Source organism: Podarcis liolepis, assembly GCF_965112155.1.
Source record: "Podarcis liolepis genome assembly, chromosome: 4".
In the NCBI taxonomy this organism is placed as follows: Eukaryota; Metazoa; Chordata; class Lepidosauria; order Squamata; family Lacertidae; genus Podarcis; species Podarcis liolepis.
In genome coordinates, this window is record NC_139558.1 from 30437869 (window position 1) to 30463202 (window position 25334).

The 25334-nt window shown below is 40.5% G+C and overlaps 1 protein-coding gene across 4 annotated transcripts in view; it reads right to left on the reverse strand.

Moving 5' to 3' along the window:
• The window catches only part of NCK2 (NCK adaptor protein 2), a 70874-nt gene that overhangs the window by 40300 nt on the left and 5240 nt on the right, over positions 1-25334 (reverse strand). For 2 of the 4 annotated variants that reach the window (XM_083501570.1, XM_083501572.1), the window contains exons 2-3: positions 2999-3069; positions 426-585 (exon numbers count right to left, since the gene is read on the reverse strand). The gene's annotated coding sequence lies outside the window, so the exon portion shown is untranslated. The remainder of the gene's footprint in view (positions 1-425; positions 586-2998; positions 3070-25334) is intronic. The other 2 variants (XM_083501569.1, XM_083501571.1) reach the window with 1 other exon arrangement.

Here is a 25334-nt window from a genome sequence, read left to right on the forward strand (position 1 = left end):
AGATCCTGAGCAGACCACAAGGGTCACAGGGTAGCCTACTTAATAGATTGGTTCTGCCTTACTCCAAATGTTCCTCACTGCTTTGTGGAGCAATCTGCTGAACAAACCAGGATACTCCTTCCTTGATCCCTTGGAATTCAGCTTTTAAGAATGCCCATTGTCCTTCCTTCCACATTTCTAGGCAGAGAAAGGCAATGAAGAGCATTTGGCCACAGGTTCCATATAAACAAAAGAAGAAGGTGGAACTGAGAAATAAAAATTCTGCTTGCAAAAGTACTTCTCCAAAACAGAATCTGTGGCATTTTGGATATTATATAAGAAGAGGGGAAATGAGTGGTGTTTGTGAGATCAACCAAGTCCCATGGGTTTCACAGTTGGCAAATACACACTACATAAAAACAGAAGAGAATATTATGTTTACTCGCCTTTCCAATTCAATGTCTAAATCAAGACCATCGTGATCTGGGAATTTCCATCTTGGGTGCAGAATCACTGATCCTCTGTCTATAAGCTATCGTCACAGAATTTCAGTGTTTCACCCAAGCTAGGGTGGCAAGACACAATTCCTTTTACAACAGCTAAGTCCTATGTTTAAGGGAAAAGAGAAATATCCCACTGGTCACCTGGTGCGTTGCAGTTATCCCCTCCAGCATGCAAATAATGGTTCATATATAGTGCAAGTCACTGCCAGTCTCAAAACTTTGAAGTTTGTATGAGATCTGGCCCTATCTGTTCTTTTGGCCTATTGATTTTCACATGAAAGAGCCGCTGCTGTTCTCAATTCACTTTTTCCAGAAGCATCACAGCGCTGCTATCATTTGCGGGGTGGGGTGGGGATTGTTTTCTAAACTGTGCAAATTTAACCTTGATCTTACCTCCAAAGGACAAAACTCCGAAACTTCTAATATTGCAAACCCGATTACTAATCCCCTAGAAAGCTATTACCTACTTTCTAAGGGAGTCTACTGTGTTGCTGTCTGTAAATGCTATTACCCTTCTGTCCTCTGAAAGGGAAACATGTATTCCAATCGGTATTATCAGAATACTGCAGATATTATAAAATTGCAAATTGGGCAATGGGGGGGGGATCTCGCATGGATACAATACAATCAAGTTACTTATTTAGTTCGGGAATCATAGAAACAAATGTCAAAACTGGTAGTATTCATAATTTTCTATTCTTTCACAATCATAAATCTGATTGAGGAAATCGAGAGGAATTAGGATTGCCAACTGGCCAATGAAATACAGCCTGCCCATGTCTCTTTAAGAGCAACTTGATATGTGTGAATAACATCAAGGCGCAGTTAAAAACACAGCTATGAAGGCTAGCCTGGCAACATTACAAGAGGAAAAAGAAGAGAAGAATAGATTAGTGAAAGCCAGGCGAGGTTGAGAGTCAGGGATAAGGGAATGTAAATAAGCTGGATTATGACTCTGCCTTTTGCCCCTCGGTTGAAGAGCAGGGGCAGCTATTTAATAAATGATATGGATAAGGCAGGAAAAGCTGATTTCTTAAATGATTTTGAAGGGGACTTCAGCAAGGGATAGGGATAGCCTTACCAGATTTCTAGCCATCATGTAACATTACTTACAATAAATAAATAAAAAACAGGACTAGCAATTTGTTCTATGTTTGGAATTGCTTAATAAATAAATAAATAATATGACTCGTGAATGCAACCCACATAAGAAACAACAGGTGCAGTTTTCCCACTTAGCTTCAGAGACTGTTGAGAGCTGATCTCTTTCATCAACTGATGACAAAGGTTTATGTATCATTAAAAAAAACCTGTATCAAAATGAACTTAACAAGCATAACACTGCTGCAGATGGCCCCTGGCTACAAGACAGAAAGTCCATCTCTATTGTGAAAGAAAACTTCTGCAGTTTCCCTTTCACCTGAAACAAGCTTATCATGCGCCTTGGAGAAAAGAAGGAAGCTTCTTCCTTTCCACTTCTGGATCTTTGGAGATGGCAGAGTTTACCACAGAAAATGAAGCCACATTTTTCTAGGTTGATGGAAATCTACACAGAACTACTTAATTCTAATTGGTGCTGCTCCGACTCCTCAGCATCTTGTCTCCCAGAAGAAGACTATTGAAGTGAAATGCACCCTCAGGTCCATTTTGCTTCTTTCCACTCCCTCCAGACCAAAGATTTCCATAATGGCCTTGTCCATTTGGTATTCCCTTTCAGAACATGGCTACCTGCACAATCAGCTTCAGAGTCAATTGCATCTTCCCATCTGAATTACGGGGATTATTAAAAGTTACACTACAGTAATTGCTTCCCTTCTTACTAATGCCGGTGTTACAAATCTACTTATTTGGAATTATGGCGACAACATGAAGATAGCCAATGATACCACAACTAACACTGTCTTCTCATTTGCAAGTCCAAGGATGCACAGATAGACAATCAAACTTTGCTGCTCAGAAAGGAAGCAAAGTCAATTATTTGATACACTTGGTTAATTTTACAGACACCATAAACTGTAACCTTATGGAGTGGTGATGGAAAGAAAATGGACGGGAAATGGACGACGGCATAGCACAGGGTTGGTTTCCCCATGTGAGGAGGGAGGACAGAAATCCTTCCAAAGGAAGGTTATTGTCTTCCTCTTTCCAAGGGGAGAGGACAGAAATCCTTTCCAAGTTCTAGACATTTCTAAGTTGGTTCCATCTCCACTGAGTAACACAACTGGTACGGCCTCCGTTGCTGTTCACTCAGGAATGCATGACATTAAAGACCTCCTGGACCATATCTTGGAACAAGTAGTTAAGGAGGCTAAGTTAAGGATTCCTCCCCATATTTAAGAGTGAACACGAGCAACGTGACAGAAGTCACTATCCTGGAACTGATAGTACAGTTGCAGCCTTAAGTATACTAAATGATAAAAGCACTTGAGAAATGGAGGCAAGGCACAATTAGTTCAGCAATTTTAAGTGGGAAAGAGAGAAGTATTCTTAGTTCAAATGAAATCCATGTAACTTACCTTTGGCACAATTCAGGATCCAGACACAGAAAGTTAAGACTCTTGAGCAAAGTTACGCTTGCGAGAAGGTTCTGAAACAAACGAAAACACCCTTTTAATTAGGACGTTAAAGAGAACACATGCTTTTAATCGTTCTACTTTACTTGGTGCATGTGTTAATTTTAAATTAATGTAAACCAAAATGTAGATACAATTTCCGTTTTCACAAGAAAAAAATTACACAGAAGAAATGTTAGGGAACTGTAGCCGGTTGAACTCAAGCAAACTTTATTGAGTGATCAGCCTTTGACCAAAGTATGGCTTTGATCAAATACTATGGCAAAACCACACACAAACACACACACAGTTAGTCCCATTTAGTCTCAGGTAACTACATTTGCTCACATTCATGCCATAATATCCACTGTCTCACTTTCTCCTCTTTCACTACAGCTGGGAGCAGCCTTTGCCGCAGCAGACCAGATTCAGAACCCATCAATACTGTAGACATATTGGATGGTATCCAAAGATGGCATTGCCATCATAGAAGCAGTTACTGATCCATGCTTTTCTGAGCTCTCCACGTCCTCACTACCCCACTCCCTGAGTGGGGGGGGGGACTACTTCTGAGAGTCATGGGCCATTGGAACAGAGTAAGATTTTGTGTAGCAGGTTGCAGTAATCAAAACAAAACCAGGTGCCCAACTATTACTATTACAGTGGAACCTTGGTTGTCGAATGTAATCCATTCCGGCAGACCATTCGACTTCCGAAATGTTTGACAACCAAGGATCAATGGACTGTTGGCAAATCTCATTGAAAAAGAGAGAGAAACACGCCTCGGAAGCCGTTTGACATCTGAGGCACGTCCGAAAACGGAAGCAGTTACTTCTGGCGTTCGGCTTCCGAAACGTTTGGCAGCTGAGACATTCAACAACCAAAGATTGACTGTAATTCTATTTCTTACACACACACACACACACACACACACACACACACACCCCTTCACCATGAGGTCCCATGGCAGGTTACAGCAATGTAAAAAATACATATTAAAATCAGTTAAAAAAGAATTACAGTCAAGAGACTAGGGTGGATGCTAAACCATATACCTCAGGTGCCAAAGGAAAGAGTAAGGAATTGTGTCTTCAGTATACAACTAAAGCGATACCATTGAAGTGCCGGGTGCACCTCTGTGTGGAGAGAATTCCATAGCTGAAGGGTCTTCTGAGCCACCACTGCCATAATTTCCAAGGGCAGTAGCGCTACCAAGAGGACCCTACCCCCCTGCACATCATAACACTGTAGAAGAGGTGGTCTTTCAGATTGCTGTTAAAAGTTTTAGTTGAAAAATACCTAAGAATCAGTTACTGATTGCAACCCAAATGCTTTTCCTAAAAAAAGGGAAAATATTAGAGGGACACAGCTAATCTTCCTCCACCCCCAGGTAAGGTTAATCTTAAGGTACTGCAAGCATATTATTGTGTATATGAAAACAGTCCATGTTTTATAATTAAAGGCAATGGACTCTTAAATTAAGGCCATGGCTGATACGTAGCTTTGTGGGGAGCTGGTACTTCATTCATTATACCACCAAAACAAAGAAACAACTATACTAATTGAATGTAAAAGGACCAGACAGGAAGGATGAAAGAAACTGACAGCTTGTGGGAGTGAGAGTAAGGTACATGTAGAATGGGAGAGAAATTATAGGAGATGGGTAAAAATATATTGAGAGACATGTTGGGGTGAGAAGGAAAAGAGTTAAATGAAAACATCTCCTTGCAGTAATTTAAGGTAAGCCAAGTTATAGAACTCCCTCTCAAAAGGGAAATGCTTTGGTGAAGAATTTAGCAATTTCTAAAGATGGATTAGAAATCAGTTTTAAAAAATGCTAAACACTGCCTCCATCTACCACCAATTTTTGAATGGCTGTGCCACTGCACCACCATTTTGTGACTAGTGGACCTCAGTAATTTTCAGCTGCCTTAAGTGGACACTGAGGATAGGTTTTAAAACCCTCTGTACCTGACCTCTTCATGATCAAACATAATAAAAAAAAACTGTAAAAAGGGTTAAAGAAATCAGAAAGCATGTCAAAAGTTCTTTTAAGTATTTGGAGACGCTCTACAAAACGCACATATGCTAAAACAGTAATATACCTGAAATGAGGCATTTGCTCTAAAAAACAAACATTGCTGTGATGAATGTTAAGTTGAACATTACAGGTACATTTGGGATATTACTTCAACCATGATAGCTTTTGCAGTTAAAATGCACTATTGCATTCAAAGGGAAGAAGATACTAAAACTCATCCTACATCTTTTTTTCCCATGATCCTAACAAAAAGGAGATGCGTACTCAAATAATCAGCTATCTTCCAAGGGAAAAGACCACATAGTTGTCCCAAAACAGCACTGAGAAAGTGTATATAGAGTATTAGAGCATTTCAGATCCTACGTAAGTCTACTCAGAAGTAAGCCTCGTTGTTCAGTGTAAATTACTCCTGGGTAAGTACATATAGGATTGCAGCCTGAAAAACACAGTGGACGTTGCAGAAGCACTACAGATTCACTAAGAAGGAGAAGTCATTCTCCCGTATTATTCAGGTCTAGCCAAAGATCAAGCAAAAAAAGGTTTAAGCTTGAATTGGTGTAGCTTAAGAAACATAAGAATGATTAAAAAACCAGGAGCTGATCATAAAGAATATTAAGCAAGTTTAACAATGTATTCTTTATTCTGACGCAGTCAACAATAGCTTATCATACCCTAAAAATAAACACAACACAACAGGGTGAAAAATCCAGCAGCAATATGGACTGTGGCTTGATTAAAAAGCAAACTTACCCCTATTGTTGGACTTCCAAGGCTCCCTCCTTTTTAAATTTTGCCATATTGTATTTTGATTGTTGACCGTACTACTGTGTCAAAGACTAATGACAGAATGCTATAAATTGCTAAACAATATGCTGTTGCAGACTTGTCAATCTAATGGCACCTTCAGAGCTATCTGAATACAATATCTGAGCACGAATCCAATCATGTCGTTTCTGCTTTTAAAACTCAAATAGAGAGTCCTGCAGGATTAGATGTGGAAATCATTCAAAAATATGGATTAGTTTCATAAATAGTTCCAACTCTGACACAAACCCTGAGCTACATCCTGGTCTGCTCTCAACGTGGGAGGAAAGGAACATATTTTGTTCCAGCAAGAACGAGCCTAGCGGCTGCCTGAACTGTCTTTGGTCCAAGCCCCATTAGCATGGGGTAAAAATCTGTCTCACATGATTAATTATAATTTAAAAATGCATATGTATACAGTAAGAGAGAGAAAAAATAGCAACACAATCCTAACTATGCCTACTCAGAAGTCTATTGGATTCAGTAGGGCTTACTCCCAGAGTAAGTAGGGTGAGGATTTTCAATGTAAATAAAAACAATACAGTGGTACCTTGGGTTAAGAACTTAATTTGTTCTGGAGGTCCATTCTTAACCTGAAACTGTTCTTAACCTGAAGCGCCACTTTAGCTAATGGGGCCTCCTGCTGCCACTGCGCGATTTCTGTTCTCATCCTGAAGCAAAGTTCTTAACCCGAGATACCATTTCTGGGTTAAGGGAGTCTGTAACCTGAAGCGTCTGTAACCTGAGGTACCAGTGTACAACATAATCATAGCAAAGGTTACTAAAATTTGCTTACAAAACAGAATTTTTTGGAAATTCTACACCGGGATAGCTGATGTTGTGGACTATAACACTCATCAATCCCAGCCTCCATTGCTAATGGTCAGGGAGGAGAGTTGTTCTGGAGGGCACCATATTGGCTATTCCTGTTATCTACTACAGATTTTGGAAATTGGTTTGTCTGTTTGTTCTTCATAGGTTCAGCTGCCTACCCAGATATTGTCGCCAAACTTGGTGTGGGGGCAGGGAGGGATCAGTGTCAATGTCTGAGTGCCAGGCACCATTATGAATCAAGAGGGTGCACTAAAATGTGACTTTGGTGTGACTGTACCACTTTATTGACATAGGTTTGGCCACCTCTAAAGATAACATTGCCAAACTCTGTGAAGACATTCCCCAAGGAGGGGGAAGCAGACTTCATTGCCATTGGTGTGCTGGGTGCCATTTTGAATGGGTCTAAAGTGGCCAATTACACAATCCATTTATAAAACACAGTATTTGGTGGGTTCTTTTTTATTATTATTATCTTTATTGAGTTTATAAACAAAGAAAATAATAATAAGAAAACACAAATAGCAAAGAATTTCCCATAAAGGAAAAAGGTAGCATTTAAGTTTACAGACTGCTCAAATCTATGTTCCAGTTGAGTTAATCATAGCTACCTACATATAATTTAATATGCCTATATGCAATGTAACAAACAGAAATAAAAAGAATACTTCCGATTAAGTCCATAATACTCTTCCTGTTTGTAACCATTAGATCCAAACATCGTCTTCCTACTTATATCCATTATTTAATTTCGTCATTATTGTTTTTTGTATTAATACCATATGTTGTTACTCATTCTTCTAACGTCAGAAAGCCTTTACTATTGCAGTATCCTTGGAGATATTCTGTCACCATTTTCCATTCCTTGTCTACCTCCCGAGGCTCCTCTCACTGGTTCCATTTTTTTTGCTAACATTAGATATTCTACCAGTTTAGCTTGTCATTCTATTTTGGTTAGAGGTGTTTCCCTTTTCCAATTTCTGGCTATTAGGCACTCCTAATATCTTACTTTCATGACGCGAATGAGAACCCAATATTTTTCACAACTTTGACCTGTCTATCCATCCTCATTCACATATACGCCTCTGAATATTTTGCAATTTGAGAAACCTTCCAAACATACATTTGGATGCCACTGATTTTCATTAAGCATGCCAGAATTTACTACTGTTAAAAGATCCCATGCTTGGTCATAATGCTCTTGAGTGAGCAATTGATTAAAGAATACATGCCTAATATTAATGGAAAGCTGGGGATGCTGTTAGTATCCTCCCATAAAGAAAACTCTTATCTTGGAACAATCCTACCAAATATATAAAATCTGCCTTTAGTTAGAGATTATATATAGCATTTATGCTGCTGGAGCCTGTGTATCTGGTTTTATGTGGTACTGAATACCAGCAATATAAAATTTTATAAGACTTTTCTTTCCCATTAAAACATTACCAAGGCGATAATGCCAGTCCTTTTGTAAAGATTTCCTACCAGCTAATTTCTGCAGAGGCTATATTGATTCATAGAGAAGTCCTTATTAGTGAGTATACTTTAATAAAATTGTAAATCCAGACTTCCTTTAGTTAACAGACTTATACATTTAATTTTTGAATGTCACATAGAGCCTAAGTGATTCTGATGCTCAGTAAGAGTCTAGCCTACAAAACTAATATTATATCCTAGATTGCTCACAGGAAAATCCTTCCACAAAGGATACAAAGATAAAATTAAGTTAGCTAGCTATGGTCACACCTTTCCTTCAAACCTTTTCAGAAAGCTTATTTCCATTTCCGTTCTCTTTCTCAAGCCACTCCCTTCTTTGCGTGTTTTGAAATGGGTCCTGAAGATCAAGACCATGCTTAGCTTTCCTTACTGACGCCATTGCCTATAGAAAGCTTTAAACCCTGAACATCATTAAATCCTAGGTGGAAATGAGTGCTCAAGGTAATTTGTTATCCAAGGTGCACATCTTAAGCCATTAAGCAAATAATGTTTTGAGCAACAGTCAAACCAGGGTGTTTAACCGTTAAGGCACGTTTCACAAAATTTCCAATCACTTCACTTTCACGTCACTTCCATCATTTCTGAGAAACACTGTTCAGAAGGGGGATTCCTAAAAAGACAGTATCTTCTGTTAACAGACACCTATGGGCTTCACCTGAAGTAGCAATGTTCAGCAACAGACCAAATTTAAGCAGTGCACAAGCAGCATGGTACCAATCCATACAAGAATAACGATCAGTAATTTGTTCCCAGGACTTACTTGAACTTTGCATAACTGTACCAGTAGAAACTACAATAATCAATAAGAGATGGGAATTCGTCCTCATGCAGCTCTATGCACTGTATTGTCTACCTGCGGCCCTCCAGATGTTGTTGGACCAGAACTCCCCAGCTAGCATCACCAAGATTCAGAGCTGATGAGACGCCAGTAACACCACAGCAGACTGCAGGTGCCCCATCCCTGATTTTTAAAAAACAACAACAACAAGGTTCTACACAGGAGCACACACACCCAAACGGAAAGTACTCCAAAACCACAATTCCACAAGCCCATCCAGAATTTGAGGTGCACCTTCTCCAGTTGTCCCCATCTTCAAAGATTAGGTGGCTGGTGAGCCGACCTTTTCAGTGATGACACACAGTTGGTTTTATCAATAAAACTTTGTGGATTTCTTGTGTCGATAGGCCAAAGTCTGAGGGCAGAAGACAGGACAGCAGTTTAACGGAAACCAAGTAGGAATTCTGGCATATGTTCTTAGATAGTTATATTGGCTTTTAAATTCAACAAACATACATGCTGAAGATTATTCTGGTTTATCAGACTGATTTGCTGAAGCATTCAGCCTCACAAGAGAACAGGTAAGTTGCATTCCCTGTCCTTCTGATATTTTGGGCAGCCAGAAGAAAGCCATTTAGAGTTTCCGTCACCCACCTGAATCCAGCCTAAACCTTTTGGGGAAGGAAAGGCCTTGGAAACAAGAGTCTGTCTCCAGGCAGACCAACCTAGAAAACTGCCTTCTTTACATGCTGTTCAAGAGTAGCTCACGTTGGTGGAATTCCTTCCACAAATCCTCCTTGCAAGCGACTTCTTTCTGCCCTTGACCACATCAATGCAAACGCTTGTTCTGTCCTAGGGCAGTACAACAAACCTCTCAGTGGTATGCATAGTTTCATTTGAGATGTTATATTGCACACATTCCACTCCTAGCAGAGCATCAGTAAGCTCCAGAATTTGAATGATGTCTGCTCCATCAATGAATATACATAACAGTGGGTGACTCATGCTGTAGTTGAGAAGTCTTCTATGCATTACATTAAGTCACTGTTTTATATTCGGGGAAATTCTTACCGCAAAAGACAGTGAAGGAGGGCATACCTAACTTCTGCGTTCAGAGAAACTATCAAAATTCCTACCCTGTGTTTGGCCATCAAGTTATGAAGAGTGCACTACATGCTTTTTAAATTAATGCCAGTCTTTTTCTTTCTTTCTTTTGACACCCTGGTTGTTTAGCTACAAAATAATGTTTTATTGTTCTGACTTTTGTTCACTTTTCTCCATAGTTAAACATCTCCATAGCAGAAGGTCTCCAATTGCCTTTGAATAGATGGTCTTTATTCTTTAATCACTCTTCAATCACTACAAGTAAACAAGCACCTTTAGCAAATGCTATCTGCACATTAGACATCTGATCACAGCAATGTGTTTCCATTTGTTTCCTTGTGTGCTGATGGGCTTCCTTAAATTCTGTTATCATTCTGGTAATTCTGGGTCCAACTAAACATTGTTATGACTGAGGTAAAAGTACCACGGCCGGGATTCTGGTAAACTACCTAGGTTCAAACAGATCTTAAGACCTCTTAAAGAGCCACCGTCAAACATTATCTAGACTGTTGGACTTGAGATCTAGGAGACCCAAGTTAAAATGTCTGCTGAGCCATGAAGCTCACGATGTACCGTTGACTCAATCACAGTCAGAGCTAACCTATGCCACACAAGTGGTGTGATGATAAGTCAAGACTTCTACTCTTCTATTTCCTTGGATAGGAAAACAAGATTAAAAGCTTATAAACATTATACAGTAATACCTCTGGATGTGAACGGGATCCGTTCCGGAGCCCCGTTCGCATCCTGAAGCGAACGCAACCCGCATCTGCGCGTGTCGCGATTTGCCGCTTCCGCGCACGTCATTTTGAGCGTCTGCACATGCGGCGAAACCCGGAAGTAACACGCTGCGTTACTTCCGGGTCGCCGTGGAGCACAACCGAAAATGCTCAGCTGGAAACTACTTCAACCCAAGGTATGACTGTACAGTGGTACCTCGGTTTTCGAACATAATCCGTTCCGGAAGTCCGTTCGAGTTCCGAAAACGTTTGAAAAATGAAAACCGAAAGCGGAAGCCCCAAAACGCAAACCTCAATACGGAAAACTCAGAATGGAAGCCACGTTTCCTGTTCGAGATCTGAGGTGCGTTCGAAAACCGAGGCATTTACATCTGGGTTTTCAGAGTTCAAGTTCTGAAACGTTCGACTTCAAAGGTGTTCGATAACCGAGGTACCACTGTATGTACATCTAAATATGCAAGCTCTCCCTCCTGAAAACTAAGCACATTAAAGGACCACTACCGAATTAAAAATCTTCTCAAATATTACTGGTTGAAAATATAAAAATGGGGTTGTGTTCAAAGAAGGTTGCAGGTTTGATCCCCATGTGGGACAACTGAATCTTCCTGCACTTCAGCGGGGTGGAATAAGATGTTCCTCAGGGTCCTTTCCACCTCTACGACTCTATGATTCAAACCATGCTTACAGAGGGGGTGGCAGCCCTTAAAAATCACTCCTGAGGCTCAGAAGGAATTTCCTTAAAAGGCTGTTTCATGCTAAACTGAAGCAGGGGGAATCACTAACCTCAACACACTACAGATCCAACTAAATGAATGTAACATAATCAGAACATTAATTCTTTAGGATCCTATGCACAGAGATCCTATGTTACCTTCATTAAGTTACCGACATCTTTCAAACTAATGTTATTATTGTGTTATAGATCAGTTTTCACTTAGGGAAAGTCAAGTCCATGAGAAAGCCTTCACCCACCACAACTATTCATTTCTGCATAGCAGTTCCGACCCCCCTCCCAAAAAAACCCCCGAATCCTCAGGCTGAATTCCTGAGTCTCAGACTTGCCTTGCCCTCCCAGCGCAAAATAATCATGATGATATAAAAAGCTCAGAAAAAGGCAAATTGTTTTGAATATTTTATTTAAAAACAGCTTATAAATCACCCCCTGAATCTAAAGAGACAGCAACATTCTGAGATTAATTAAAGCGTTATAGAATGAAATCTTATCTGACTCTGGAGTCAGCATACGTCCTAGGTGTTTTATCTTCTTAAAATTCCATTACATGTTTTGCTTTCATTGTGATATGCGATAATACCAAATTCCAAGCAAGCAGAATAGTAGCCCAGGGGCGTAGCAGAAATGAACGAACACCAGACACTAAATTCTGTATCTAACCAACCCCTACGCAACAGCCCCAGGATTAGGCTGCTCTGCTGAGCAGTATATTTACTTCTGAAAGCAGTAACCCTACATCTCTTTCTACCCCAGTAACCTAAAGGTAAAGGTACCCCTGACCATTAGGTTCAGTCGCAGACGACTCTGGGGTAGTGGTGCTCATCTGACTCTGTAGGCCGAGGGAGCCAGCGTTTGTCCACAGACAGCTTTATTGGCCAAGGGAGCCGGCGTACAACTTCCGGGTCATGTGGCCAGCACACAGAAATGCCGTTTACCTTCCCGCCAGAGCGGTACCTATTTATCTACCTGCACTTTGACATGCTTTTGAACTGCTAGGTTGGCAGGAGCAGGGACCGAGCAATGGGAGCTCACCCCGTCGCGGGGATTCGAACCGCCGACCTTCGGATCGGCAAGTCCTAGGTTCTGTGGTTTAACCCACAGCGCCACCCGCGTCCCGTGTCCTGAGGAAAAACCCTTCAAATGCTTTGCCAAAAATATTAGACATTACCAGAATAGAGATGATCTGGCAATAGGGGACTGCTGTTTTCAGTGGCAGCCATGAGGCTCATATAACATTGGGTTAGGCCCTTACACATAACCTCCTGCAGCCCTATGCACTAAAAGTGGGGGGCAATGAAAAGGACTAGCTTAGCTTGTACCAACGCATACACGGGGGGGTAGGAACCTCTGGCCTGTTGGCCAATATTGGCTTGCCAAGGGGTCCCTGTTGGCCAATGAGGCCATCTTCTCCAAACAATGTCCACCTGCCCATCAACTGACATCACTTGCGACGTCAGCCAATAGCAGGGGGTGAGGTTAAGCCCAATCTTGACTGTTTGCCTATTCTCAGCAGGGAGCAAAGGCACACAACCATATCTGCAGGATTTAAGGTGATGAGCAGGGAGTTAAATCTTCTTTAGTTTGGCAGGACTTCATGCAAAACCCCTTCATGATTCAGGAAACGTTTTGCATGAAATCCCCTGCTAAAATGAAGGGGGTGACACTGCCTTTAAGAAGGACCTTGCAAACTGCATTGAAGTCCATGGCCTTCAAAACATTTTGTACCTGATGCTGCTTCGACGCCAGGTTGTTTGACAGGTGGGCAGCCCAGATCCACTGTCATAAATTTTACCCACAAGACCAATCTGGGCCACGGAGCCTAAAAGGTTAGCCACCCCTGACATACATGAACGGTTCAAAAAGAAGCTGTAAAGATTTAATGGGAGCACACAGCCAGCACCGTACATTTCACTGGTGAGAGAAGTTTTGTCAGCTATAAGGAACTTAAAAAGCAGCTACTCCTTAGTGCATACACAGATGAAGGGAGCCAATACTATGGTCAGCCATCCTAGTTCAATCTGTTCCCACAAGAAATCCTCCATGTAATGGACTGTGAAAGTGAACGTTATGAAGATGAAATATTGACATAGCTTTAAAGGAATTTGGATTTCTATAGATTCTTCCTGGGATAGAAGGGTAAATGCTGGCCAGATTGTGGATGGCATACATGTCTAAGTTCCCTGATCCTTCCAAGCATTTCTGGAATCCATATTTACTCACATCAACATGGGAGGAGAGGATTTCTTGTTCCTGATTTCAACCAATCAAAACAAGTGGCTTAGTGCATCTGCATTTTTATCCCTAAGGCCTATCAGGTGATACAATCATTTTATCTTCTCCTCAGCTAAGCAGGCTTGTTAAAATGTTTGTTTCTTCCCAGTATCTGTCATTCCGGAGCAGCTTTGTTACTCCCACAAAAAAAAAAGACTGCACAAAAAGCACAGCGAAAAATAGTTTACGCTTTGAGACCAAAGAGAAATGAGGTTTAAATATGAAAGACAATGACATACTAAGAAATTAAAAGGCAAAACGAGTTCCACAAACAGCTGGAGCAACAACGTACTGACAATTTACTGTGAATAGATCACAGCTCTGTTACTGAGTGGGGGAAGGGAAGAGAGAAACGAAAAGGTGGAAGCAGCATTCGTTTTGATGTAAAGGATGAAAAAAGTCATTAAAATATTTATATAACCTGAACACTGTGGAGTGGAACTCACCACCCAGAGAGCAACCTATGCACTACCGAAAGCTCTTATCTGCAGTATCTATCATTTTCAATTCACTGCCTAATTGGAACACAATCTCCTTGCTTGTCTAAATTTAGGAACAACTTTCACAATACCTTTTTTTGGAGGGGAGGGGGCAAAACGAATTCGCGCTGCGTCTCCCTGCTGTCCCCGGAGTGGTGGGGCAGGCAGCGGGGAGAAGCGCTCTTCTCCCCGCCGTCAGCCTCCAAACCACTTCGGGAGACAGCGGGATGGCGGCGTTCCGCCTCCCTCTGTCCCCCGACCTTGTGGGGCTGGCGCTGGGGCTCTCCTGAAGCCTGGAGAGCGAGAGGGGTCGGTGCGCACCAACCCCTCTCGCTCTCCAGGCTTCAGTGAAAGCCTGCATTCACCCCATAGGACGCACCCACATTTCCCCTTCATTTTTGGAGGGGAAAAAGTGCGTCTTATAGGGCGAAAAATACGGTACCTTGCGGCAGGCCTTTTCAGTATTACTGGAAAATCACCTCCAGTTTTTATCTGCAATGTATTTGCCCAACCTATTTTAAACAAGTACGCAATTCCAATAATGTGGCATTTATACAGGGCCGTCACTGTACACAGATGTGAACCGTACAAAGTAAATATCAAAGATGCATAAAATGATACCAAGTGATATCAAGTTTCATTATTTACGTGGACATTTTGCACATGCAAATAGCAGCACAAGGCCATGGTGGTTCAAAACCCAAGTTAAATAAAGCACGTTGGAATGGGGAACTTTAATTAATCCACTGGTAAATACAAATACAAGGGCCCGATTTTTTATTTTTAAAAAGTATGTGAAGAGCCTACCTTATTAATCAATTTTCATGCATACTTAAACACTGGGCAAAAAGAAGCACCATTTCTCTGTGCTGGAGGTACATGTTTTAACAGTGGCTGAGGTTTTACACGGAAAATGTATATATCCAAAATTCAATTTTAAATTCCATTTTCAAGAAATAAAGAATTTGGGGGTGGGGGAACAGAGGCTGAGATGAAACCTCTTATCGGCACAGCAATTTATACTTTTATTCCCAAGGCAGGCAAGGGATTCATGATGAAGTGAAACAATCCTTAATCAACTTAATATTTTCTACATGACAAAGATCAATAAGTGGCAATCAAATTACATACCATTAGTTAGGGCTTCAAAATGGAATTTTTCTACAGACAGGAATTTCACAAAGAGAGCCCTCATCATGAAGTGCACACATTTGATGGCATCTAAATGACAGGCATCAGGGAATCCTGAAGAGAGATCTGCTGTAGCAGAGTTCTTCAGATTTGACACTCGAGTGCTCGTATTACTCCGATCAGCACAGTAAATTAATGTAACAAGGCCTCAGGTTATTGAAAAGATTCAGTTTCAATTACTAACTTGGTTCTTTAGTCTCATCATTCAGGTCAGGTGATCCTCCAAGCTCAGCATAACTTTGGGACTAACACACATATTACAGTTGCAAAAGCGATGGCACCCAAAAAACCCAGCCCTCAGGTAAATTGTCCTCACTCCAGCCAAAAGGCACCAACTTGCTAATCACATAAATCTCCATTATATGTATTTCTTAAATAATAATAATAATAATAATAATAATAATAAACCACCCACCATCTAAAAATAGATTTCAGGGAGGTATATAAAGAAATTTAAAGTTACAAAAACCATTAACCCACAAACCACCAATGCAATAAAATTAAGCAAAATAAAACCACTCAAAACTCTGCTGTTGCTTGTGGTAGCATACCACTAAAAATAGGTTTTGTATTCCCCCCATTCTATGTTGCTGTCTTGGTGTTTAAGTGCACTACACCAAAAAGAGCAAGCCTAAAACTTCAGTATGTGAAGTTTGGGGAAGTCAAGGGCACTGTTTAAAAAGGGAAGAGCTAAGATTGCTAACAGCTTTCTCTCCCTCCCGCCATCTTCTCCCAATCATGTACACACACATTTCCCCAATGAATAGTATAAAAATAGAAGGAAATTTTCTTATCTTTGCTGCAGAACGCAGCTGTTTTGCTCCATATGGTAAGGCGGACAGTCACACCTAAAGATAATCTCTGTGTTGCTCACTATTTGTTGTGAACCAAAATAATTGATCATTTGAATTTGTTCCTTTGTCAATGGACAAATTCCAAGTTTCTATCTATCCCATCCTGAATTTGTGGGATTGCCAGATTTTATAAGTAATATTTGTTAAGTGACAAACTGGCACAATCTACTTGTACGTTAAAGAAGTCCAAATTGATTTTGGTGGATGATGGGAGAAAAAGGAAGGAGGCGCTAGATGGGGAAATGGAAGATAGAATCACATCTTAATAGTAGAAATGTAAAAATCTCCAGAAACATTTAAAGCTGTGGAGAAAAACTTGTTTTCCCATATTTCCCCACCACATTTCGTTGGGAGGGAGGACACACACAAAATGGGTAGTGGGGGAGATATGTGCAATATTTCCTTCCTTATCCAAATGAAACTTATTAGTTGCTCGAACAAAAGAAATGCATCACTTTTAACTTAATTAGATTATAAAATTGTACCATTTGGCCTATTTAAAACCATAAATGACTTTGTTTCATACCAACAAACTTGTGAATATACCCAGTTGTGCTCCACTTCCTTGTACAAGTCACCCAAACGGTTGAATCTTTTCCTCTGAGGTTTTGTCACCCATAAGGAGAACTTCGCAGTTTCTGCCCTGCTTTCTTCTGACCTTTTTATTACCCAGCAAGGCAGGGCAATAACCTGATTGACTCCCAATGTGTAGGAGGGTGATTAGGAGACATGAAAAAGGTCAACCAGGAAGAGGTAGGTCAACAGGAAAGCCGAAGCAGGCTATTTGCTTCCAGCATCTCCAAACTAGATCAAAAGTCACTAGAAAAAGGCAAGAGGCACTTCATGTGCAATGACGGCATTTTATACTCCTGTCAGAAAGAGGGCAGAACTCTTTAGGTACAGAAACGCATCTTTAACTAGTTAGCTGTATGCCAGGATTGTGATTCTCTAATGCCATGGAGTATTTTATGTTTTAAAAAGTGTTTAAAAACATTGCAATCATTCTAAAAATATCTATTTCAGAAAGGTTTTTAAGTGTTCTCCCAAACTTCCAATTTTTCAAATAATTCTGAGAAGAAACACAAATGAGTAAGGACCATTTCCCTCCTTGAATGTTCCCAGAGTTTATTTCCCAGGATTTCATATCTCTACTCAACAGATGTGCAATAAGTTTGGTTTTTGTTTTCAAAAAGCAAATTGGCTAAACAGTCGACTTAAGACCCCTTCAATGGCTAAAGTATCCGTCCCTTACTGCTTGCGATACAGTTCGAGAACGGAGTTTTGTCCTTCGCTTAATTAAAAGTAACACATTTCAGAGGCCTATACACACTTTAAGCAGGATAAACTTTTCCCCACAGCTGAAGACTTTGGTTATTGACTTCTGCTGTTTATCCTTGGACATTTGCCAGGAAAATGTTTTGACTGTAGTTAAGAGAGATGATACATCGCTACATTTCAACAACAGCAGCATCATAGAGGAATGTGGCTTTTGGTGTATTATTAAACTCGTCGCTGTTAGCTATACGTGAAAATGTATTGCTTCACAAAATACCCACTCTTGTAATTTGGCCATGTCACACACCGGCGATTAATCTCAACAGGATACATTCTAGAGGTCTAAACACAATATTGCAGCGGTTCTCAACCTGTGGGTCCCCAGATGTTGTTGGACTACAACTCCCATCATCCCTGAGCTCTGGCCTTGCTAGCTAGGGGTGATGGGAGTTGTAGTTCAACAACATCTGGGGACCCACAGGTTGAGAAAGGCTGCAATATTAGAACTGGGCCGGCGGCAGGAATAGACATGCCACTAGAACTTAAATCCCCTTTGTCATAAGCTAGTTTAGTCAACTACTAACTTTTCATAAAATTGTTCATGGCATGAGAGAAGGAGCAGAGCCGTAAGGTCTGAAGAGCCAGCAAAGGTCCAGGGCAGACCAAAGGCCTTGTACACTTTCTGTCACCTCCTCCTGTCTCTGAGCCACTGCTGAGTCACTGTCTGAGAGCCAACAGGGCAAATCTAGGCTTGCCTTTAGGTCCACCGTGACCTTTGCTCTTGATGCCCAAAGGCAAAGGGGGAGAATCAGAGGATCTGAGCAGGACTCAAAATGATTGTGGGAGCCAGGCAACAGGTCCTCCAGCAAATATACCTTGGAAGTCAAACAGAATCCGTTCCAGAACTCCGCTCAACTTCCAAAACGTTCAGAAACCAAAGTGCGGCTTCTGATTGGCTGCAGGAAGCTCTTGCAGCCCATCGGAAGCCCCATCAGACGTTTGGCTTCCAAAAATAGTTCTCAAACCGGAACAGTCACTTCCGGGTTTGCGGCATTCGGGAGCCAAAACGTTCGAGAACTAAGCTGTTCGGAAAGCAAGGTACGACTGCAGTTGAAGGTTGCAACATGAATATAAAATCTAGGGGAACCTGAGATAAAAAACCTCACTGTGTGACGGGTCAGCAACTCATTGTATGTATGTGCACATGGCAATAAAGACTGCCTGCCTTTTATCACAATCTTTCACATTTTACATTAGCACTTATACAGCATATCTAACAGTACATTCATACCTCTTGTTTTGTTTAATTCAGGTTACAGTGGTACCTCAGGTTAAGTACTTAATTCGTTCCGGAGGTCCGTTTTTAACCTGAAACTGTTCTTAACCTGAAGCACCACTTTAGCTAATGGGGCCTCCTGCTGCTGCCACACCACCGGAGCACAATTTCTGTTCTCGACCTGAAGCAAAGTTCTTAACCCGCGGTATTATTTCTGGGTTAGCAGAGTCTGTAACTTGAAGCGTATGTAACCCAAGGTACCACTGTATATTGTTCTATGCATATATTACCCTCTTTCTCCTTCCCTTAAAATGGGATGACAATGGTAGTGGCAAAACAACCACTGATGGGGCTAACTCAACCTTCAAGACAATGTACACCTTCAAGCAGCTTTATGAAGGCTGTGTTCAGATGGTACTTTTTATTAACCAAAGCTCTGCCATTCATTCATTCATTCATTCATTCATTCGAAGGATCATTCTTCTATTAAAGAACTAGTCCAGGCACAAATCACAGCACCCCACAGGATTTCCTGGGAGCTGTTTCCAGGTACTTGGACTTGTCCTGCCTAGTCTTGTCTTAAAGGGCTGTGCAAAAAAGCACCTACAAAGAGAAGTAAGCCGTCAAACAGCAGTAAGATTAAGCTATCTGCCAGGAACATATTGTAACTTGGGAAGGTGAAAATCCAAGTTGCACTTCCGTATAAAAATAAAGGCAGTTCCTAAAATAGGTGTGCTTTGGGAAATAGTTGCAGCAACAGTGCAGATCTGAGGAGGAAATAATAGAAAGGATAAATTGCAGCTTTTAAGCAGAAAACAAAAACAAAACATAAGCAAGCAAGCAAAAATAAATGACGAAGGCAATGCAGAAAAACGTCTGCTGAGAAATTATTCCTACATTTCTCCCTAGATCAGTGGTTCCCAATCTTTATGAGTACAAAGACCCCTTTCTCACCTCAAAAATGTTTTGTGAACCCCCACATGCTAAATGTTGCAATTTCTGTTGAGAAAATACATAACAACAATAAACATGCAAGGATCTGTGTTACAGAAAATGCTCTGTCTGTCTCTCAGTCTAGATTTTAAGGAAGCAGAGGAAATGTAAATGAAATAAAATAAAGGTGTTTCTCAGGAAGGTTATAAGCACTATCAGCAGTAGGATCCCCCAGAAATAAAAATTCCTGATATTTAAAATTGTACTTTAAATATTCAGGCTTGAAGTAGAGTTCAGTGTAACTCCCCAGTTCAGTGAACGTTGGTATATTTGGCTCTAATGAAAGTTAATTCTTCTAACTTACCCTAATAATTCTGTTGCAATAAAGACTGCCTTATTTTGAGCCGCTTTTTCTCAAAACCCCAACCCATCAGACGGGTCTTCCACACTAAACCCAATCTTCTCTGTGACATATGGACTATTATTCATCTTGAATAATTCTTCTCTCTGCTCAACATTTTATAAGGAGCAAGGCTTTTTAGAAGGCTTCTATCTGATTCACACAAATATCATCACTAGGAATTTGCATTAGTGCTAACGACAGTTTATACTTAAAATAAAATAAAAATACACTGGTTGGTCTAACTAAGGGATCATTTGAAGTATGTCTATGAATGCTATATTAGTAGCACCTGAGTCCACTTGCTTTTATTGTGCTTCTATAGAGGAATATTGTACCTGTATTAGTCCATAGCAGCAACTCCCATTTTAAAAAGCATGGAAGTCCCCTTCAGCTGACATATACCCCTATCATCAAACTTTTCTATTTTTCCTCTAATTTTATAGATAGTTCACTGAACAACCTATCATTCCATCAGCATATCAGGCTCATTGGATACAACATTGGGTTGGCTTTGGACTAGGCTAGCCACCAATCACTCAAAGTGGGGCGACCAATTTTACCAATCCTCCCCTACCTACGAGAGCCCCTTACAATATCCCATACTGCTGCAACTTTCAGGAGGTGCAAGGAGCAGTGAAAATCAGGGGCCCAGTCTTGCACAAGTGCAAGTGTTTCCCACTAGCACAAAACAGACATTGTGTACCTTTGGGCACATTCTATTTTACCTTCTGATAAAAACAAGACTTGCTCAAGAAATCTCTCAAACATTCCCATTCATTTCAACTTTGGGGTTAAGATTTCCGAAGTGTATTTAAGATGGAGGCATTTGAACAAAGCCAATAGACATGATTACACCCCCCCCCCCATTTCCTCCAAACATAATAAGTGTAGGTGGTGAAGAGAACAAAATGTATTGCCATGCTCAGCTGTCAGGCTAGAACACAGTCTTCTCTAACTTCTAATTCTGGATCATTTCCTGGCTAACTATGAAGATGATTCTCTACTAATCAACTGCAAAGTATCAACTGTTAACAGTACCATAGATTAACTTGAGAGTTCATTGGATCTTTTAACTGGTAATTAGCGTGTTAATGGTACTGAAAAGTACCTTATTTTACTTTTATTTGACATTTCAGCCTATAGATTTATACCTGCTGATATAAATTTATCAACACTCTTTCAAATATATACAGAAGAACACTCTTGGGATGCTTGCTTAGCCATACTTAATAAGAGTAAACTTTCAGGCAGTAATTCATCAACAGACCAAAATACTCCTCAAAAGTTAATACAGTCGTACCTTGGAAGTTGAATGGAATCCATTCTTGAAGTCCGTTCAACTTCTGAAAAGGTTCAGAAACCAAAGTGGAGCTTCTGATTGGCTGCAGGAAGCTCCTGCAACCAATCGGAAGCCCCGTTCGCTGTTTGGCTTCCAAAAAAATGTTCAAAAAGCGGAACAGTCACTTCTGGGTTTCGATCATTTGGTAGCCCATTTGTTCAGGAGCCAAGGCGTTTGAAATCCAAGGTACAACTATACTGACATTAACCATAACAACCTACAAGTAAACGAATTAGTTAAAATTTCAGAACCACTTAGAACAGTATTTTATAGACCACCAGATACAGCAAAATACCACAAAATGTACCACAAAGGAATTATTCAGCAAGGGGGGCAGGAAATATTGTTACTAACAGAATCAGACAAATTCTTAGTTAGCATATGCAAAGCTGCAAATTTATTCTAGCACGCCGTTTTATTCAGTTATGCATACGTTTTGCTTCCCTGATTGCTTCGAGCTTATGTTGGTTGATTGGCTGTTCCCATGCGTCATATTAAACTGTACATAATGTTTGATGTTCTGAGGATAAATGGGCGGAGGCAAGCGGGGAGAAGAAGAACCAGGGGTACTGTCTTATTGTAAGAAAATAAAGGTCCCTGCAGAAAGGTGGGACAGAAATGTAATAAACTCGTCACTGGAGAAACAGTACCCTTTGTTTCAACAATACTGAATGGAAAATGCATCCAAATGAATTGGGGACATTTTAGGATTACCGGGTCTTCTGCAAGAGGCAGCACCCATGCGTTTTGAAGAATTAAGCAAGGTTTGAGCTAACCGACCCAGTGCTCACTTTTCTTCTCTGCTCTCACTTGGAATGGGAAGAGGGTAGAGCGAAGTTATTCACTGAGAAAAACAGCAGGAGGTGGGCTGGAACCACATTCAGTCTACTTAGAGGCATCACCTTTGGGTAAAGACCAGAAAGTCTTGGTGAGTATGCATTATACAGTGGTACCTCGGTTCTCGAACATCTCTGTTGATGAATGTTTCGGAACCCAAACGCCAAAAACCCCGGAAGTAAATGCTTCCATTTTCGAACACACCTCGGAATTCGAACGGCGTCGAATTGAATTTGCAGGCAGCCCTTTGCACTTCAGTTTTCAGACGTTTCGGAACTCGGTCTTCTTGAACGGATTATGTTCGAGAACCGAGGTACCACTGTACTACCTTTACAATTCAAATAAAAGTAGTGTTGTTAAACTGGTGGAGACTCCTTCACCGAACACGCCAATTTGAAGTGTGCACTACTTTGTTTAAAGCACCTAAGCCTTGTGAGCCATCTCTGTATAAATTTTGAGTAGGGCTTCAAAAAACTAAAAAATCTCTCATCATCTGGGCACCTGGAAATCTGTTTCTTCTGTGTTCAGTTTTGTCTTCTAAACCCTAGCTCCGACACATAAAATTTGTAGTATTTTCTAATCCTGATTTTAATGTTTTGCTCCAATTAGCTGTCTATTATTTTGATAAAAGTGGAAAATCCAATACTTTGTATCTTCTGTAAGACGGCAAGATTATTGCAATGCAACACGTAAAGCATAGACTGAATCCAAAGAAAAGTTATCTGTTTAGGTTTACTGTAAAACACTAGAGAATAATGCAGTGCATGACAAGATGATTAAATGTAATTAATTAAATCTGCAAGCGAATCTGGGTGAGTAGAATACACAAAATGGATGCTCATTCCTCGGTTCATGCCTACTAACTCTGAAAGTATTCTAAGGCTGCAGTCCAAGACGACACATACCTGGGAGTAACCTGTATACGGTTGAGGTATTTCAATACAGACCATGGGTGCTGTAATCACTCAGATCAGGAGAGCTCAAGCGCTTGACTCCTATTTATCTAAATAGGGCCACATCAGGTTTACCTCTGGCTTGCTCAAACATGCATAAATTCTATCCAGGGCTTCTCAACAGTGCTATGCTGGCCTTTCAAACCCATTGTTGAAAGTATTTAAAACACTGTAGAAACCAAAGCAAACCACAACAAGTATGTTCAAAACTCATTTTGCTAGTTCAAGCAATAAATTCCTTAAATAGCATAAGCACTTACTGCAACAAGAAGCTTTGAGAAATACATTCCCACATGGAAGACTTTTGTACAGTTCCCCCTCTCCCCGCAACATAATTGCCTACCTAAGAATGCAGGTTTTCTTTAACACGAAAACAATTTTGCCACATAATACCACGCTTTTACCTTCATAGGAAAAATAAGTTTCTGTCACAATGGCCTGGTTCATGCAACACAGCCAGCCAAACTATGGTTTATGCAACAAGGCCAGCCAAACTATGGTTTATGCAACAAGGCCAGCCAAACTATGGTTTACCAACTGAAGGTGCAGACTCCTCATACTGCTGAAATCACATCCAACACTTCCTCCCTCAGGGGGATATAAACCAGAGTGCTGGATTAATGCCGCATAATCCAGCTCTAAAGTTTGTTTCTCTCAAATCCAAAGGAGGTAACAAAAGTAAACCATGGTTTATTCCAGGCTTATTCTCATGGTTTGCAGAGAAACAAACCCAAAGTGCTGGTTTTCACACAATAAGGAACATCCTGGATTGTCTGTTCCTACTGTGTGTGATTTGAGCAGTGTGCACAAGCAAGCTTACTCATTCCTGGAATGCCATAGTTTAACTGTGGCTTACTGTTATGCGCAAACCAGGCCATAATCTGCTCATTGGAAAAATCGCAATCTTTAGGCAAAGAAATCTAAGCACATACACAATCACCCTTAACAGCATTTATTTTGTTTTGAGAACATAGGTTGAGAGTCCTCTGTGGACATCAGTTTCCTAGAATCCTGCCCCCCCCCCCCCGATTTCCAGAAAAGCATTATAGCAAACTGCTCAAGTAGAGATGCAAACTGTTTAGAAATTAACTACACAGTAGAAAAAATGTCATGTGAGGCACCTCCTTAAGATTCAAAAGTTTCAGCTCTAGCTACGTCAGTAGCATAGTTTTAGACCAGAATGCGTTCTTTCTTTATTTCCATTCATTTTTAATGATTTATACTTCTGTTAATTTTGTATTCATTTCTTGTTTTACAGAACATTTTCCCCATCCCACCCATCACCTACTTACTAGCATTTTTCAATACTATTCATTATTCTTAGCAGTAATTTCCATTATTCTTGGCACTATTCTCCATCGCCAAGCTTCAAACCATTATTTACCAGTTCCAAATTGTTGTCCGATTATCCTTAAAACTTATCTCCTTTTCAATCTTCTGCTCATGAAGATGCTCACCAGCCCATACCACATTAAAACCATCAAATAGTACTATTACCACAATTCATTGCCCTTTAATAACAATCAATACCAAAGAGTGTCTTAAGTGCTAGATGGAGAGCAGGTACTATGGTACCTGCTCAAATGGCTTATAATGAATTCCATATTGTTTTGAGTAAAGTAGCTATTATTTTACAGTCACCCGTCCTACATATAATTTACTTGTAAGTCCTACTGATTTCAAGTAAGATTGCATAGGGTTGCACTTGTAATATAAAAAAGGTATACTGCTGGAAGAAATGATTTCCCTTCTACAAAAACCTGCGCTCGATTGTTAGCTTAATAAATCATTGAGCAAAAGTAGCCTAGGACAATGTCTTGCAAAGCATTACCTAATGTTCGGTAACCAACTAGAGGCTATATATAAAAAACAGCATTTCAACGGATCATTGAGAACTAATGAATTTAAGTGAGTTAACAGAAACAAATTTGGAAAAGAAACCATGCTTCAAAACAACGTAA